The 19,364-nt window shown below is 30.1% G+C and overlaps 1 long non-coding RNA gene across 1 annotated transcript; it reads left to right on the forward strand.

The window, feature by feature from the left end:
* Window positions 1–6,912: 6,912 nt before the first annotated feature.
* Window positions 6,913–17,846, forward strand: LOC134696482 (uncharacterized). Its single transcript, XR_010102954.1, has 2 exons — window positions 6,913–7,018; window positions 17,137–17,846. It is a non-coding gene; the product is annotated as an uncharacterized LOC134696482 (long non-coding RNA).
* Window positions 17,847–19,364: the final 1,518 nt, after the last annotated feature.

The raw sequence follows: 19,364 nt of genomic DNA on the forward strand, positions 1-19,364 counted from the left end.
AGTGAAGTTTAATTCAGCAATCTTTTCCTTTTAGGAAGCAAAATACAAAATGTACAATTGATCATGAATTTGAATTAAAAATATTTTTTTATAGACCATAACAGGAGGATGTTAAGAACAAAACAAAAGATAGCGGTTTATATTGTATAGAAAAGCAAAGATAAGATATCAATTTTATGACACAATTCAGATTTTATTCCAAAACCGTAATAAATCTTCTGAAAGTATTACTACAATTGCAACTATTAGGTTATGAAACATAACCTGTTTTATCAACACTAATTTCCACTTTTAGAACTTTAGAAAAGATAAAATACATATTTATCACTTCAATGTAATTCGGGTGTCCTCTGCATTTAAGTTTGCTTGCTAAACTTCTGCATAGTTTCTTACTCATGAATATGCATATGAGGAATGTTGACGAACAGCGCCAATCAATCTAAATTTTTGTTAAATGTTTGAAACTTTTTTTAAAGGTACTCAGATAATGTTAATTACATAGTTCAATAATTCACTGCACGGGTTCGATCCGTGCAGTTAATTTCACCTAATAATTAGAATTTAGATCTGATGACGTAATCTTTATTTATCTGATTACAATATAGATGTATAGAAGTTGATTTTACGTGAAAGAAACATGGGTCTGGAAGGCCGAGTATTTTAACAAGTTTCTCGTCATTGTCACTTTCGGTTAATACTGATGTTGAGTGTCCTGAAAAAAGAACACACAAATCAAAGGTGCTGGTTATGAACTTATAAGATGTGTAAAAACTCAATTAAGCTGAAATAAGATTAAAAAACAGGAATGTACTACTTTCCATTAATATTGTGAAGTTATTTTTTTGTTTCAAATTATGCACAGAATTATAATTTCGGCCATGATTTCATGGCTTATTGAACATCAGCATAGTCTGAGCAGGATATATGGACAGATGATCTTGTCAAATTTTTTTATGATACTTTGCCTTGACCAATGCTTTTATTTTTTGTATTCTTTATATAACCACTCTGCATCATTTATGTTGTTATCTAAAATATAATTTCAAACAGAACACAGATTACGACCTGGTCTCATCCTAGATCTGGCCTCACGGTCATAAAACTTTCGAGCATGATTTTTGTACTCCCACTCGGAATGTCCTAAATGGTCTAAGGGCTTTTCCAGAATTAAATGCATGGAAGGCACCTTGGGAAAACCCTGACTTTGTACTCATAATGCTTACAAAGTTCTAAGAAAAATTCAACAACCATCATTTAACAAATTTTAGTGTCTCCCATCTACCACCCAATACATTTTGGAACAATGTATAATTAAAAAAAGGGCAAAATGAATTTGATATAGGATTTTATTTGTGTCAATTAAAGATAAAAGTAAAATTTCATTGAATATTGATAGAAATATCAATTAATATAATTATAAAAGAAAGTGAAATACTTTCTATTGATATGGTTATCAATATAAATTGATACCATTTCCTTGGGCATTTTTTATTTTACATTATCATTCATGGTTTGACAATTACATTTATCTGTTCCCAGAAGTACAAGGATATTAAAGATACCGTGAAAGCTTTATTGCATGTTTTTAGTTCAAATAGTTAGTTTAAACATATTTTATTGTCCAAAAACACTGAAAATAGTTCAAATAACATTCCAAAAAGGCATTATCATATACAGGCAAATTTCACTCACATCAATTTCACGTGAATTTAAATTCATGTGAATCTCACGTGAAATTCACATCAATTTCACCTCAAACGAGCTTATACGTGAAACTCACATGAAATCAGTTTTTGTGAGTTTCATGTGATTCTCATGTGAAACTCATGTGAATTTCACATGAAAATCACGTAAAATTTTTTCATGTGAAATTCACATGAATTTTTTAAATAGAGTAATTCAAATAACATCTAAATTTTCAAATTTAATCAAAATCATGAAAAATATTAAAAAAATTGTTGTAATATAATCAACGGTACCAATTTTGTTGCACCAGATGCGCATTTCGACAATACATGTCTCTTCAGTGATGCTCGTGGCCAAAATATTTGAAATCCAAAGCATATATAAAAGATGAAGAGCTATAATCTAAAAGGTCCAAAAAGTATAGCCAAATTCGTGAAAGGAATCAGAGCTTTGCATGAGGGAGATACATTCCTTAATTTATAATAATTTATAATATTTTGTAACAGCAAATTTTAAAAACACAAAAAATCCGTATTTTCATGCCAGTACCGAAGTACTGGCTACTGGGCTGGTGATACCCTCGGGGACTAATAGTCCACCAGCAGAGGCATCGACCCAGTGGTAGTAATATAATCAACGGTACCAATTTTGTTGCACCAGATGCGCATTTCGACAATACATGTCTCTTCAGTGATGCTCGTGGCCAAAATATTTGAAATCCAAAGCATATATAAAAGATGAAGAGCTATAATCTAAAAGGTCCAAAAAGTATAGCCAAATTCGTGAAAGGAATCAGAGCTTTGCATGAGGGAGATACATTCCTTAATTTATAATAATTTATAATATTTTGTAACAGCAAATTTTAATAACACAAAAAATCCGTATTTTCATGCCAGTACCGAAGTACTGGCTACTGGGCTGGTGATACCCTCGGGGACTAATAGTCCACCAGCAGAGGCATCGACCCAGTGGTAGTAATATAATCAACGGTACCAATTTTGTTGCACCAGATGCGCATTTCGACAATACATGTCTCTTCAGTGATGCTCGTGGCCAAAATATTTGAAATCCAAAGCATATATAAAAGATGAAGAGCTATAATCTAAAAGGTCCAAAAAGTATAGCCAAATTCGTGAAAGGAATCAGAGCTTTGCATGAGGGAGATACATTCCTTAATTTATCATAATTTATAATATTTTGTAACAGCAAATTTTAATAACAAAAAAAATCCGTATTTTCATGCCAGTACCGAAGTACTGGCTATTTCACGTGAAATTCATGTGAAAAATTTCACATCAGATTCATGTGAATCTCAATTCACGTGAAATTCACATGAACATTTTCACGTGAGTTTCATGTATAAGCTCGATTGAGGTGAATCTCACGTGAAATTTTTCATGTTAATTTCATATGAGGTTCATGTGAAATTCATGTGAGCAAATTTTGCCTGTATATGTAAAATCAATGTTACCATTTTCAAAATATTTTATCAACCATCTGGCATACTTTTTAATTATTTATACATAAATTTGTGTCATCAAAACTAGGAGATGAAATCAGCTCATTAGTATTGATTTTAATTCCTCTGTTTGAAGGACACACAAACATCACAAAGTTTAAAATGTAACATTTACAATAAATTTTTCTGCTTCATCTGATGAAAAAATTGTGTGTAAAATGTCACTTAAATGACAAGTATGGCATTTATACAATGACACATTTGAATGTTTAGGAAATTTGGATAGAATTTATTTCTATTTTTTGTATTAGGGAAAAATGAAATCATTAGTCATCATGCCAATGAGGTTTTTTGTTCTGCTAGGAAGATAGACCATTGTTAGATTTAATTTTGTTGAAAAAAAAATCTTTATTTTATAAAAATATAAAATATAAATAAAAAAAATGTTTACCCCAAAAATCATGTCTATTGTTGTATTTAATTATGACAAAGAGGTTATTATTTCTGAAAGGAATGGTGATCATTAATTGATATTACTTGTCGTCGCTGGGCTTCTAAAATGTTGTATATGACTTTTTTGGCTAAAACTACTTAGCCTAACAGCATGAAAACTAATAGAAAAAATAATATACTACTGTTGCCTTTATTTATTTGACATCAATGGTCTGGAAGGGAGGAAATATTTGGTATTACAAAATAGCATATAGTTAGACCAATCAAAAGGTGTGAAATAAGACATATTACAAAATTTCCGATGTCAGTTTTTTGTAAAGTTTGCTACAAAATGTTGTATGAAAACTTGAAAATCGTTGTAGAATGGCTTTGGGAAAAAAATTATTGTACATTTCTTTATTTCTGTAAAATAATTTAAGAAATTGGATAATCCAGAAACGTCAAAGTTTTTATTTCACTGCTATTTACAAAAATGTTCAAGTTCACATACGACATTTTGGGAGCATGCATTTTACCAAAACTTTCAAAGCCTGTTTGTAAGATATTTTTTTCTTGAAAAAAATGTAATTTACAACATTTTAGAAGCCCAGCGACGTTGTGTTGATTGAACAATTTCTTATTTTATAAATATTTAAACCTGATATAAAAAAAAACTAAAAATAGTTATTTTCTGTAACTCATAAATGTTCCCTTTAATGTTCTTTTATTATACGTCAAGTCTTTGACTGCAGATCTAGTTAATAAAACTGTACTAACAACTGTGTTGTTCTAGAAATACCAAATCCAGTATTTTGGATGGATGATTTCTGAGCCTGATTTCAATAGTCTTACTCAAAAGTTTTGAAACTTGAGATAGTGAATTATTGAGCAAAGTCAAATATGTTTTAATTTGTTGTGAGTCTTAACGAACCATGGTCTATCTTCTTCAGTCTTATTAAATAATATAATAAGGATGATAGCTTCTATATGCAATATTGAAGTCTTCCACATTTTAGGTATTTTTAAACTTAGTTTTAAAGCTTTGATATAATTTTTTAAACCTTGATTCAGCATGTTAATTTTTATACTGCTTTTAATAAATGTATTATTTCTGTCACTTGTTGTTCAGTTAAACATTCTTGCAGACATAATATAATTTATGAAAATGTCTTTAAGTTCTAAAGAAATCAAGTACTCATACATGATATATAAATAGGGATGAATCTATCCTAAACCATACTAGAAAATATGAAAGGGGGGAGAATGATTTGAGATTGAAGAAAATGTTTCAATTACTTTAATAGAATAATGTTTTTAACCAAATAATTTGTTTTCAAGATATGCATTCAATGTTTATAGTTGGTAGTAATTTGTAGATTCTAACAGCAATGAGCAAATTTTGCATAATTGAGCCAAATGTAGCTTAGAATAACCTAAGCAAGCCTGCATGTTTTAAAAAAAAATTGAAAAGTGTTTGTTTATATTTTCTGTCATGAATACATACACCATATTTTGCTCTTTTTGATTTATTTGACGGAAGTCAAAGTAAGACTTAGACAAAATAAGAAAGGTTTTGTTTGAAATGAGTACTTTAATCTCATGTATCTTTCCAAATTTTAATTTTCTTAAACATATTTATGTAAAGAAACATATTAAAACTGAATATTTGTATATGTTATATTTAAAACATCTCAGCATATATCATATCATTTATACCTTGGAAGAGTTAAATCTCATATCTAGTTGCAAGCTCAGCTTTTAGACAATAGCTAAGCAATTGCATTAATATTATTGTAAAGGATATGATAAATTATATATTTTCCTACACTGTACAAATATTGAATGTTAGCCTACAAATGTAAGTATCTCAAAACTGTAAAGCCCTGTAACTAACAAGAATGTGTAAATCAGAATTAAAATGAGAAAATGGCTCAAGAAAATACCATTTTAAACTTTTATATAGTTTTAAGTGTATTGATAATAAGAGTAAATGTTGAATATTTATTACATATTTTTTCTGCTGCATTTTTGCTTGTAGTATAAACTTGATATATATATATATATGTATATATGATAACACTATTTAAAATAAGCACTGGACTAATATAAGTTGAAACCACGTTTAATGTATTTTTAATGACAGTGATAAATAGGAATTGTCATATTTAGTGATTATAGAAGTATTTATTGTACCAAATATCTTGATAATTGTATAGTTGATATATCCAAATGTATTGGTATGTTTAATAGGGTTAATACACATGCTGCATTGTTATGTTCTGAACACTTAACTCCACTGATTAACCGTTTCAAAAAAAATACTTTCGTCAATTTCAACAAGAACTGCTGTTATTTGATCTTAAATATTCATAATAACTCTGGGAAAAAAATATATTTTCGGTGGAAAAACCATTTGCATCAATCACTTTCATGAATATATCCAAAGCTTCTGAGTAACACAGACTGTATCACTTCTTTTCATGTGAATGCTTGAACAAATATTGGTAAAACATACCTTAACAAAAGCTAAAATGGTTTTAAAAATGATTTTGATAAACCTGTATTTTGTATATTTTCTGCTAATATATTGGACTGGTTTGCCCAAATTCAATAGAAGTTAGATGTGTTAATGTAATCATTGACAAATCAATGAAATTTTGTAGAATCCAGTCCTGTTTTTGCTTTGATTTGCAGTTTCTAACCAAGTAAGATGCTTTTTGCTGTTTTTCTGTGATAGATTTGTGGTTTTCCATTCTGTGTTGTGGTTTAATTTAATTTATTTAGTATTTTCAGTTGTGAGTTACTTTACTTTATACAGCATAAGTCATACATATTTTCAGCAATTAACCTTAGAATGATAATTTGAAAGGCTTTAAAACTTTTTATTTAAAAAAAACAACTAATTGATGATGTTGGTTGTCTGTTCATTAAGACTTTTCTATCATCAGGTTTAATTGTCATCTCAAAAAATTTCTAAACTCATGAAATGCCTCTTGCAAAAAATGGTTTAATACAGTAACTGTACTATAATTATGCTTGATATGTTGTTGTTGATTTTTATTTCCCCTTAAAAATACCTCATTGTTTTCTGTTGTTCATAGTGACTCCATACCAATGAAGAAATCCATAAAATGAAACTCTTACTATTTAAAATGTATTCATGTTCAATGATTAGGTTTAAATAATATTTTCATCTGGAATACTGAATAAAAGAATAATAAAAAAGTAAAGAAACAGAAATTAGGCGTTTTTCTAAACCCTCATTCAGATATATAGGTCAAAACAAATTAATGATATCTTTATTTTATTGATATACTTTTTTTTTAATTTTTTTTTTTTTTTTGCAACATTTCTACTTTAAATCAAATGTATTTATGTGCAATATTTATTCCTGATATTTAATACATGTATGTTTACATAGTTGCAGAGTAATTGCATGAGGTATGTTATTAAATGGACACTTTCTTAGTAGAATTAAAAAACAACAACTATTATTTACTAACCATAGCTTCAAAGATACTTTGACAGGAAATTAAAAAAAAATCTCAACTTTTTAATAATAGTTATGATGAACTTGTATTTATCAATTGAAGGACTCTAATCATATGTTACTAGAGAAATTCTATCGATCAATGTACCGCCAATGATTTGCAAAAATATCAGACAATCCAAATAGTAATATGATGTATTTATAGATTGCTTACAACTCTACCTATGGAGCTTTAAGATCTTTACAGAAACTATCTCAAGTTTTTAAGCTTGACTTGTCGACTAACTGTAATATTTCTGATGCTTTCCATCCGGACTTTCATAATATAGCACATCTTTGACATGACGAGGCTTCTTATGATTTAATTCTTAACGTCCATAAAATGTTTTAATGTCTATTGAATTTAAGGCATCTTTTTACTTGCATTTTTTCTTTGATATTATTACTTCTTATGAACCATATTCCCTTAATATGTAAGAATGTTTTATGTACAACAAAAGCTGATCTGTAAATTATCTACAATTATCTTGTGTAGTTTTACACTTATTATTTAGATCTGTCTCTAAGTATATTAAAAGATCTGTAATTGAATATGGAGTGTCTGTCTCTGAAAGTGTCCGTCCTCATTTAGTGTATCTAACATACTAATAAAATGTATCATTATTTATTGTGGTTTTTATACGACCGCAAAATTTGAAAAATTTTCGTCGTATATTGATATCACGTTGGCGTCGTCGTCTGCGTCGTCGTCGTCGTCGTCGTCGTCCGAATACTTTTAGTTTTCGCACTCTAACTTTAGTAAAAGTGAATAGAAATCTATGAAATTTAAACACAAGGTTTATGACCACAAAAGGAAGGTTGGTATTGATTTTGGGAGTTTTAGTCCCAACATTTTAGGAATTAGGGGCCAAAAAGGGCCCAAATAAGCATTTTCTTGGTTTTCGCACTATAACTTTAGTTTAAGTTAATAGAAATCTATGAAATTTTGACATAAGGTTTATGACCACAAAAGGAAGGTTGGTATTGATTTTGGGAGTTTAGGTCCCAATAATTAAGGAATAAGGGGCCAAAAACGGACCCAAATAAGCATTTTTCTTGGTTTTCGCACCATAACTTTAGTATAAGTAATAAACACAAGGTTTATGACCACAAAAGGAAGGTTGATATTGATTTTGGTATGTACGTACCTTGCAAGGTCCTCATGCCAATCAAACAGTTTTCACTTGACCTCGACCTCATTTCAGGGATCGGTGAACAAGGTAAAGTTTTGGTGGTCAAGTCCATATCTCATATACTATAAGCAATAGGGCTAGTATATTTGGTGTATGGAAGGACTGTAAGGTGTACATGTGCAACTGGCAGGTGTCATCTGAACTTGACCTCATTTTCATGGTTCAGTGGTTATAGTTAAGTTTTTGTGTTTTGGTCTGTTTTTCTCATACTTTATGTAATACTCCGAGGTCTACTATTTTTTTTTATGGAATGATTGTAAGGTGTACATGTCTAGCGGGCAGATTTCATCTGACCTTGACCTCATATTCATGGTTCAGTGGTCAAAGTTAAGTTTTTAAGTTTTGGTCTTTTTATCTAAAATTATTTGCCAAAGGTCAACTATATTTGGTGTATGGAAATATATTATGATTCATTTTTCAGTCCCGCAGGTTTTATTTGACCTTGACCTCAATTTCACGGTTCATTGCTCAGTGTTCAGTTTTTGTGTTTTGGTCTATTTTTCATAAACTATAAGTAATAGGTCAACTATATTTGTTGTATGGAAGCATTGTTATCTGTACATGTCTGCTTGGCATGGTTCATCTAACCTTGACCTCATTTTCATGGTTCATTGGTCTTTGTTTAGATATCTTGGTTAATGTTAAGTTTATGTGAAAGTTGTAATAAAGCTTTATATTTAGAACTATCAACATAATATCAATGATTAGTAAAGAAGGCGAGACATGTCAGTGTGTGCACTCTTGTTTTAAACAGCTGTTTACTTGGAAAGATATGAAGTAGAAGAAAATATCAGAGTAAAGCAAAGTTAACATGTAAAAATGTTTATCTAGAAATTACTTAAAACCATTACCTTCCTTCAAAAAAGTCTTACATTTGGCGTCAAAGAAAATCTTACATTTGGCGTCAAAGAAAATCTTACATGTGGCGTCAAAGAAAATATTACATTTGGCTTCAAAGATCAAATAATCAAAAAAAAAATTTGTTTCATTGGTGAAGCTCAATAAAAACAGATGGAAGTCAAAATCAGAAAGTTGAGGAGCATTAAAAAAGAAAATTCTAAGAAGTTGTGCCAAATAAGGGTAAAGGAACCAAAATCTTTCTAACACTCTAACATTTTCAAACCAAAAAACACTACAAAAACATGAACTATAGTATTTCATATATCAGGCAAGTGTTCTCCCCAGATATTTCATTTAGCGTATTGGTTAACTGTGAAATTTGAAATACCAACGTGTTTCTAAAAATTATAGCATCACATCCATAACACAGCCTTTTGATGCAGGGTTTTGTATCTTAATCATTTTTTTTATTATTCAATTGCATGGAAATTGTCTTCTCTTTGATTTTTGTGTATGATGCAATAGATGTTAGACAAGCTAACATGGCAGATCAATATATTACATCTTTTTAAGCTCACCTGGCCCAAAGGGCCAAGTTAGCTTTTCCCATCACTTGGCGTCCGGCGACGTCCAGAGTCGTCGTGTCCGTCGTCGTTAACTTTTACAAAAATCTTCTCTTCTAAAACTACTGAGCCAAATTTAACCAAACTTGGCCACAACCATCATTGGGGTATCTAGTTTGAAAATTGTGTCCGGTGACCCGCCAAAAAAAACCCAAAGATGGCCGCCATGGCTAAAAAAATGAACATAGGGGTAAAATGTATATTTTGGCTTCTAACTCTGAAACCAAAGCATGTAGAGCAAATCTGACATGGGGTAAAATTGTATATTCAGTCAAGATCTATCTGCCCTGAAATTTTCAGATGAATTGGACAACTGGTTGTTTAGTTGCTGTCCCTGAATTGGTAATTTTAAGGAAATTTTGTCCGTTTTCGGTTATTATCTTGAAAATTATTATAGATAAATTTTGGTAAGATTTTACAAAGAGTGTTTATAATCCTGGTACCTTTGATAACTATTTTCCTCTGTAACAAAAGGGCCAAGTTCATTACAGATAGAGAAAATTGTAAGTAACAAGAATGATCAGTAAAGTATGATCTACAAACACATCACCATCACCAAAACACAATTTTGTGATGAATCAATCTGTTTCCTTTGTTTAATATGCACACAAACCAAGGTGAGCGACACAGGCTCTTGAGAGCCTCTAGTTTACAATCTTTCTTTTATCTGTACAGAAGTAGAGGTATTTGTATGGGTTAAAATAAAGATCGCTATTCTAAACAGTGCATTGATTTGCTCATAACCACCACAAGGGTAACGGGTTTTCTAGTTATGACGTTTGTAACACAATGTTGACTATAGTTTTAATATTTTTGACATTTTTAGTCCCCTACCGACGATGTCAAGGGTACTTTAGGTTTGCACTCTGTCTGTCCATACGTTAGTCGGGCAAATCATGTTAAAAAAGAAGATGTAGGATGAATGCCAATGAGACCACTCTCTCCAATAGGCCAAAATGACACAGAGATTAACAATTATAGGTAATAATATTGCCTTCAACAATGAGCAAAGCCAATACTGCATAGTCAGCTATAAAATGCCCCGAAATGACATTTTTTTACTGGCTTTTTTTCTTCATGCTTGAAGATATTGATTTGGTATTTGGTATATTGTTTTATCATGACTAGTTATAGATCAAATTTTAATTTGGTTCTGGTTATGATTTGTCTAGTGGTTTGTTTGCTTTTTTAAAAGTTTTGAGTGTGGTTATCTTGTTGATATTGTCCAGCATTAGTTTTCTCCATGCCACATACATGATCTATATCTAACGAAGAAGTTTTCACTGATCAGCCGGTTGTTTGTGAGCTTTTGAACCATTTTTTAAACACTCGTTAATATATTTAGGCGAATAAAGCAATAAAAGCCCTTTAATTAAGTACTTCACTTTTGGTTTGCAAAATGTTAATTGTCATTTTGTGTCATAAATGAGGCGGATCCGTGAGGTTTAAAATTGGCATGAAAAAAACAAATGTTCTAAAAGCTTCCATGAACGGACATCAACAGATATATTCGTACCTTCTCTCCCCTTAAATAGCCTCTTAGTGAAGATAGATTGGGTTATCTATAGTAAACATCAAATTTAGAATAAGAATAAAAAGTCAGATTTAAAATATAAATAAAGGAAACGCTAAATTTGAAATAAGAATATAGGAAAAGTCAGATTTAAAATATAAATAAAGGAAACGTCAAATTATGAAATATGAACATAGGAAATGTCAGATTTAAAATAAGAATTTTCTCAAAACCAAAATAATATAAAAGATTTAGAATTTTATTTGTTCAACAACTTTTGAACTTATTTGTGTATTACTAAACATTTTTAGATTTTAACCCCTAAAATAGATTTCATGACAGTTTTCTATTGGTAGATTTTAACTTTTAGGTTACAATGTATAGTATGTTTTCAAGATATAAATGACTTAAAACTCCAGTGAAAATGTCTGCTTGTATAGTATCGCCATATGAGAGTCAAAACTATTGATTTCAACGATATTGGTTTATCCTTACAAAATTATTATACCCCACGCAACGAGTTGAGGAGGGTATAATGTTTTTGACCCGTCCGTCCGTCCGTCAGTCCGTCCGCAAGTCCTGTTTCTTGTCATCGCAACTTCTCTCAAACCACACAACAGAATTTCACGAAACCTTTTCAGGTCATAAGGACATACCATGTAGTTGTGCATATCGACGGGAAATTGCGATTCAATTTTTTTCTTGGAGTATCGCCCCTTTGAACTAATTTACTTTAATGTACTACTGCAACAGATTTTCATCGCAACTCCTCTCAAACCACACAACAGAAATTCACGAAACCTTTTCAGATAATAAGGACATACTATGTAGTTGTGCATATCGACGGGAAATTGCGATTCAATTTTTTTTCTAGGAGTTACGCCCCTTTGAACTTATTTACTTAAATGTACTACTGCAACAGTTTGTCATCGCAACTCCTGTCAAACCACACAACAGAGTTTCACGAAACCTTTTCAGATAATAAGGACATACAATGTTGTTGTGCATATCGACGGGAAATTGCGACTCAATTTTTTTTCTAGAAGTTACGCTCCTTTGAACTTATTTACTTTAATGTACTACTGCAACAGTTTGTCATCGCAACTCCTCTCAAACCACACAACAGAGTTTCACGAAACCTTTCAGATAATAAGGACATACAATGTTGTTGTGCATATCGACGGGAAATTGCGATTCAATTTTTTTCTTGGAGTAACGCCCCTTTGAACTTATTTACTTTAATGTACTACTGCAACAGATTTTCATCGCAACTCCTCTCAGACCAAACAACAGAATTTCACGAAACCTTTTTAGATAATAAGGACATACTATGTAGTTGTGCATATCGACGGAAAATTGCGATTCAATTTTTTTTCTAGGAGTTACGCCCCTTTGAACTTATTTGCTTCAATGTACTTCTGCAACAGTTTGTCATCTCAACTCCTCTGAAACCACACAACAGAATTTCATGAAATTTTGTAGATGATAAGGACAGACTATTTAGATGTGCATATTGGCAGAAAATTAATTTTTTCTTATACAATTTTTTTTTCTTACACTTATTTAATTTCTCCAATGACAATGTGGGGACGTGGGGTATGTGAGCGTGCTCACTAAGGTTCTTTATTATGAATGACATGTTTTAACTTTTTAGACTAATGTATTGATAATTTGATATACACGTAAGAATTCTTATTGATCTTGCATTATAAGTAGTAAATTTACGCGAAAGAATAGAAATTATCAGATTAAAATTTTGTTTCATTTACCATTGCTTCAAAAATATTAGTTATCAATGTGCCATTTAAAGACAATCATTTGTATTTGCCAAAAAGTATTGGGTACCGAAATGCTAATCCATTTAAAAATGTTCAAGGGTTTCTTAACGGCTACGGGTGATTAAAAAAATTATCAAATCAGCGGAATGGAAGGCACTTTGTGTAACAGTCCTAAGAAAAATGAAGAAAAAGCCCCAAAAAATTTAAATATAGAATAGGGCTCTTCACGGTTTTCATGATGGAGGTATATATGGTGTGAAAAACATCATTTAAACAGAACAGTTGCTTAGAAACATGCATAGGATTTCCCATACTTTCACACTATTTCCACCTCTTTCAAAAAAATCTGCACCCCATCCAATACGGCCTAACTAAATGTGAGGAGCCCTATTATTCATAATATTAAAACTCCTTAGGAAACATGTTAGATGCAGAGTGAAATATGATTTGGTAACATTTCCGTCGGCATTGTGTATTTTTGATATCATTCATGGTTTTGACAATTGCATTTATCTGTTCCCAGAAGTACATGGATATTAAAGGTACCATGAAAGCTTTTTTGATTTTAATTTAAATAGCATTCCAAAAAGGCTTTATCACCTAATAAATCACTGTTACAATTTTCAAATATTCCATCAACCATCTGGCATGCTTTTAAATTATTTATACATACATTTGTGTCATCAGAGCTGTTGTGTATTTATCAACCAATGAAAATAAAGGAGATATAATCAGCTCATTTGTATTGATTTTATTTCCTCCTTTTGAAGATCACACAAACACTCACATAGTTTAAAATGCAATTTACAATAAATGTTTTTTTGGCTTCATCTGATGAAAACATTATGCGTAATCCACCTTTAAATGACAAGTATGGCATTTATTCAATGACATATCTGAATGTTTAGGAAATTTGAATTGAATTATTTTTATTTTGTTGTATTAGAGAAAAATCATGCCAGTAATTATCTTGCCAATAAGGATTTTTGTTCTACTAGGAAGATAGACCATTGTTAGATTTAATTCTGATGAAAAAAAGACCATTTTTAGGTTTCATTCTGTTGAGAAAAAAAAATCTTCATTTTATGAAAATGTAAAATCTAATAATAAAAAATCACGTCTGAAGTTGTATTTAATTATCACAAAGAGGTTATTATTTCTTAAAGGAATGGAGATCAATAATTGATATGACTTATGTTGATTAAACAATTCCATATTATATGAATATCTAAACCTGATATATATATATAAAAAAAAACACTAAAAATAGTAATTTTTTGTAACTCATAATTGCTCCCTTTAATGTTTTTTTTATTAAACTTCAAGTCTTTGATTGCAGCTCTCAGTCATAAAACTGTATTCAGTACTGTATTGTTCTAGACATACCAAATCCAGTATTTTGGATGGATGGTTTCTGAGTCTAATTTCGATACCCTTGCCCAAAAGTTTTGTAAATTGAGATAATGAATTATTAAGCAAAATCAAATATGTTTTAATTTGTTGTGAGTCTTTACGAACCATGGTCTATCTTCTTCAGTCTTATTAAATGTAACAACGATGATAGCATCTATATGCAATTATGAAGTCTTCCACATTTTAGGTATATTTTACAATAGATTTTTAAAAGCTTTATTTTAATTCTTAAAGCCTTGATTCAGCATGTTCATGTTTATACTGCTTTTAATCAATGTATCATTTCTGTCACTTGTTGTCAGTTAAACATACTTGCAGACATGATATTATTTATGAAGATTCTTTTAGTTCTAAAGAAATCAAATACTAATACATGATAAATAAATAGGAATGAATTGATCCTAAACCATACTAGAAAATATTAAGGGGGGAATGATATGAGATTGAAGAAAATTTTTCCAATTACTTTAATAGAATAATGTTTTTAACCAAATAATTTGTTTTCAAGATATGCATTCAATGTTTATAGCTGGAAGTAATTTGTAATTCCAAAAGCAATGAGCAAATTTCGCATAATTGAGCCAAATGTAGCTTAGAATAACCTTAGCAACCTTGCATGTTTTAAATAAAAATTGACAAGCGTTTGTTTATATTTTCTGTCATGAATACATACGCCATATTTTGCTCTTTTTGATTTATTTGATGGAAGTCAAAGTAAGACTGATTGAGCATAAATAAGATAGATCTTGTTTGAAATGAGTACTTTAATCACATGTATCTTTCCAAATTTTAATTTTCTTAATTATATTTATGTATAGAAACATATTAAAACTGAATATTTGTATATGTTACATATAAAACATCTCAGCATATAGCATATCATTTATACCTTGGAAGAGTTAAATCTCATATCTAGTTGCAAGCTCAGATTTTAGACAATAGCTAAGCAATTGCATTATTGTAAAGGATATGATAAATTATATATTTTCCTACATTGTTCAAATATTGATATGTAAGGATGCTTGAATGTTAGCCTACAAATGTAAGTATCTCAGAACTGTAAAGCCCGGTAAATTAACAAGAATATGTAAATCAGAATTAAAATGAGGAAATGGCTCAAGAAAATACCATTTAAAACTTTTATATAGTTTTAGGTGTATTGATAATTAGAGTAAATGTTTAATATATATTACATATTTTTTCTGCTGCATTTTTGCACGTTGTATAAACTTGATATATATACATTATGTAAATATGATAACACTATTTAAAATAAGCACTGGACTAATATAAGTTCAAAACACTTTTAATGTATTTTCAATAACAGTGATAAATAGGAATTGTATTTCTAATTCGTAAATTATGATATTTAGTAATTATAGAAGTATTTATTGTACCAAATATCCTGATAATTGTATAGTTGATATATACATATGTACTGGTATGTTTAATAGGGATAATACTCATGCTGCATTGTTATGTTCTGAACACTTAACTCCACTGATTAACCGTTTCAGTCAAATGTTTTTCTTTCGTCAATTTCAACAAGAACTGCTGTTATTTGATCTTGAATATTCATAATAAGTCTGGAAAAATAATATATTTACGGTGGAAAAACCATTTGCATCAATCGCTTTCATGAATACATGTATATCCAAAGCTTCTAGGTAACACAGACTGTATCACTTCTTTTCATGTGAATGCTTGAAAAAATATTGGAAAAACATACCTTAACAAAAGCTAGAATGGTTTTAAAAATGATTTTGATAAACCTGTATTTTGTATATTTTCTGCTAATATATTGGACTGGTTTGCACAAATTCAATAGAAGTTAGATGTGTTAATGTAATCATTTACAAATCAATAAAATTTTGTAGAATCCAGTCCTGTTTTTGCTTTGATTTGCAGTTTGTAACCAAGTAAGATGCTTTTTGCTGTTTTTCTGTGATAGATTTGTGGTTTTCAATTCTGTGTTGTGGTTTAATTTAATTTATTCAGTATTTTAAGTTGTGAGTTACTTTACTTTATACAGCATAAGTCATACATATTTTCAGCAATTAACCTTAGAATGATAATTTGAAAGGCTTGAAAACTTTTTATTTAAAAAAAAATACTAATTGATGATGTTGGTTGTCTGTTCATTAAGTCTTTTCTATCAGCAGGTTTAATTGTCATCTCTAAACAATTTTAAACTTATGAAATGCCTCTTGCAAAAAAATAGTTTAATACTGTACTATAATTATGCTTGATATGTTGTTGTTGATTTTTCTTTCCCCTGAAAAATACCTCATTGTTTTCTGTTGTCCATACTAATGAAGAAATCCATAAAATGAAACTCTTGCTATTTACAATGTATTCATTTTAAATGATGAGGTATAAATAATATTTTCATCTGGAATACTGAATAATAAAATAATAAACAAGTAAAGAAACAGAAATTAGGCCTTTTTCTAAACCCTCATTCAGATATATAGGTCAAAACAAATTAATGATATCTTTATTTTATTGATAAACTTATTTTTTTTAATTTTAATTTTTTTTTTGCAATATTTCTACTTTAAATCAAATGTATATATGTGCAATATTTATTCCTGATATTTAATACATGTATGTTTACATAGTTGTAGAGTAATTACTTTTGTGTACATAGTTACATAGAAGTTGCATTAGGTATGTTATTAGATGGACACTTTCTTTGTAGAATTAAAAAAAACTATTATTTACTAACCATAGCTTCAAAGATACTTTGACAGGAAAATTAAAAAAAAAATCTCAACTTTTTAATAATAGTTATGTTATATTTATCAAATGAATGACTTTAATCATATGTTATCAAGAGAAATTCTATCGATCAATGTACCTCCAATGATTTGCAAAAATATCAGACAATCCAAATAGTAATATGATGTATTTATATATAGATTGCTAACAACTCTACCTATGGAACTAAAGATCTTTACAGAAACTATCTCAAGTTTTCAAGCTTGACTTGTCGACTAACTGTAATATTTCTGATGCTTTCCATCCAGACTTTCATAATATAGCAAATCTTTGACATGAAGAGGCTACTTATGATTTAATTCTTAAAGTCCATAAAATGTTTTAATGTCTATTGAATTTAAGGCATCTATTTACTTGCATTTTTTCTTTGATATTAATACTTCTTATGAACCATATTCTCTAAATATGTAAGAATGTTTTATGTACACCAAACGCTGATCTGTAAATTATCTACAATTATCTTGTGTAGTTTTACACTTATTATTTAGATCTGTCTCTAAGTATATTAAACGATCTGTAATTGAATATCGAGTGTCTGTTTCTGAAAGTGTCCGTCCTCATTCAGTGTTTCTAACATATTAATAAAATGTATCATTATTTGTTGTGGTTTTTATTGTCGAGGCTGCAACTTTTGTTGCAGAAAGCTCGACATAGGGATAGTGATTCGGCGGTGACAGCGGAGTTAGCTAACTTCTTAAAAGCTTTATATTTTAGAAGGTAGAAGACCTGGATGCTTCATACTTTGTATATAGATGCCTCATGTTACGAACTTTCTGTCAGTCACATGTCAAATGTCCTTGACCTCATTTTCATGGTTCAGTGACTACTTGAAAAAAAAGATTTTTTTTTTGTAGTGTTAAATTCTCTCTTATTGTAAGTAATTGGATAAATATATTTGGTATGTGTGTACCTTGCAAGGTCCTCATGCCCGTCAGACAGTTTTCACTTGACCTCGACCTCATTTCATGGATCAGTGAACAAGGTTAAGTTTTGGTGGTCAAGTCCATATCTCAGATACTATAAGCAATAGGGCTAGTATATTCGGTGTATGGAAGTAAAATTGAGAATGGAAATGGGGAATGTGTCAAAGAGACAACAACTCGATCATAGAAAAAAACAACAGCAGAAGGTCATCAACAGGTCTTTAATGTTGCGAGAAATTCCCGCACCCGGAGGCGTCCTTCAGCTGGCCCCTAAACAAATATATACTAGTTCAGTGATAATGAACGCCATACTAATTGTAAAAGTTTATGTTTGTAACAGATGTCGTTTTCTGAAAATGGAGTCAGTTGGAATGTTGATGAATTGGTGATTTCTTTTTTCAGAACCTCAATGTAAAATTTACGTCGAACAATAATAATATTATTAGCAGCTTTATCGGCCGGGACAAAAACAAATTCCTTGGCTAGTTCTTTTAGTTTATGTTTGATACGAGAAATAGGTTTAATGTGGTTATTGTTAATAGTAAAATGTTCTTTAAAATGTTGAATACGTATATCAACTATCTTCATTACTGAATTAAAAAAAGAGTCCAAAGATTTTTTGTCAGCTTTTTCCCGTTTTATCCATTTCATACAGTAAGTATGGAGTGAGTCGTGGATGATATTACGACACTCATTCCAATTAATAGTTGACGGGGACGATATTTAGGTCCTTTACTGAGGAATGATTTTAACTCTATCTTGAACGATGTTAAGATCTCCAGTTATAACATGTAAGGTGAACATGTCCAACTGGCAGGTCTCATTTGACCTTGACCTCATTTTCATGGTTGAGTGGTCAAAGTTAAGTTTTTGAGTTTTGGTCTTTTTATCTAATACTATATGCCATAGGTCAACTATATTTGGTGTGTGGAAATATTTTATGATCTATATGTCAGTCGCGCAGGTTTTATTTGACCTCGACCTCATTTTCACGGTTCATTGCTCAATGTTAAGTTTTTGTGTTTTGGTATATTTTTCTTAAACTATAAGTAATAGGTCAACTATATTTGTTGTATGGAAGCATTGTTAGCTGTACATGCCTGCCTGGCATAGTTCATCTGACCTTGACCTCATTTTCATGGTTCATTGGTCTTTGTTTAGTTATCTTGGTTAATGTTAGGTTTATGTGACAGT

The sequence above is a fragment of the Mytilus trossulus genome, chromosome 14, assembly GCF_036588685.1.
Source record: "Mytilus trossulus isolate FHL-02 chromosome 14, PNRI_Mtr1.1.1.hap1, whole genome shotgun sequence".
NCBI lineage: Eukaryota > Metazoa > Mollusca > Bivalvia > Mytilida > Mytilidae > Mytilus > Mytilus trossulus.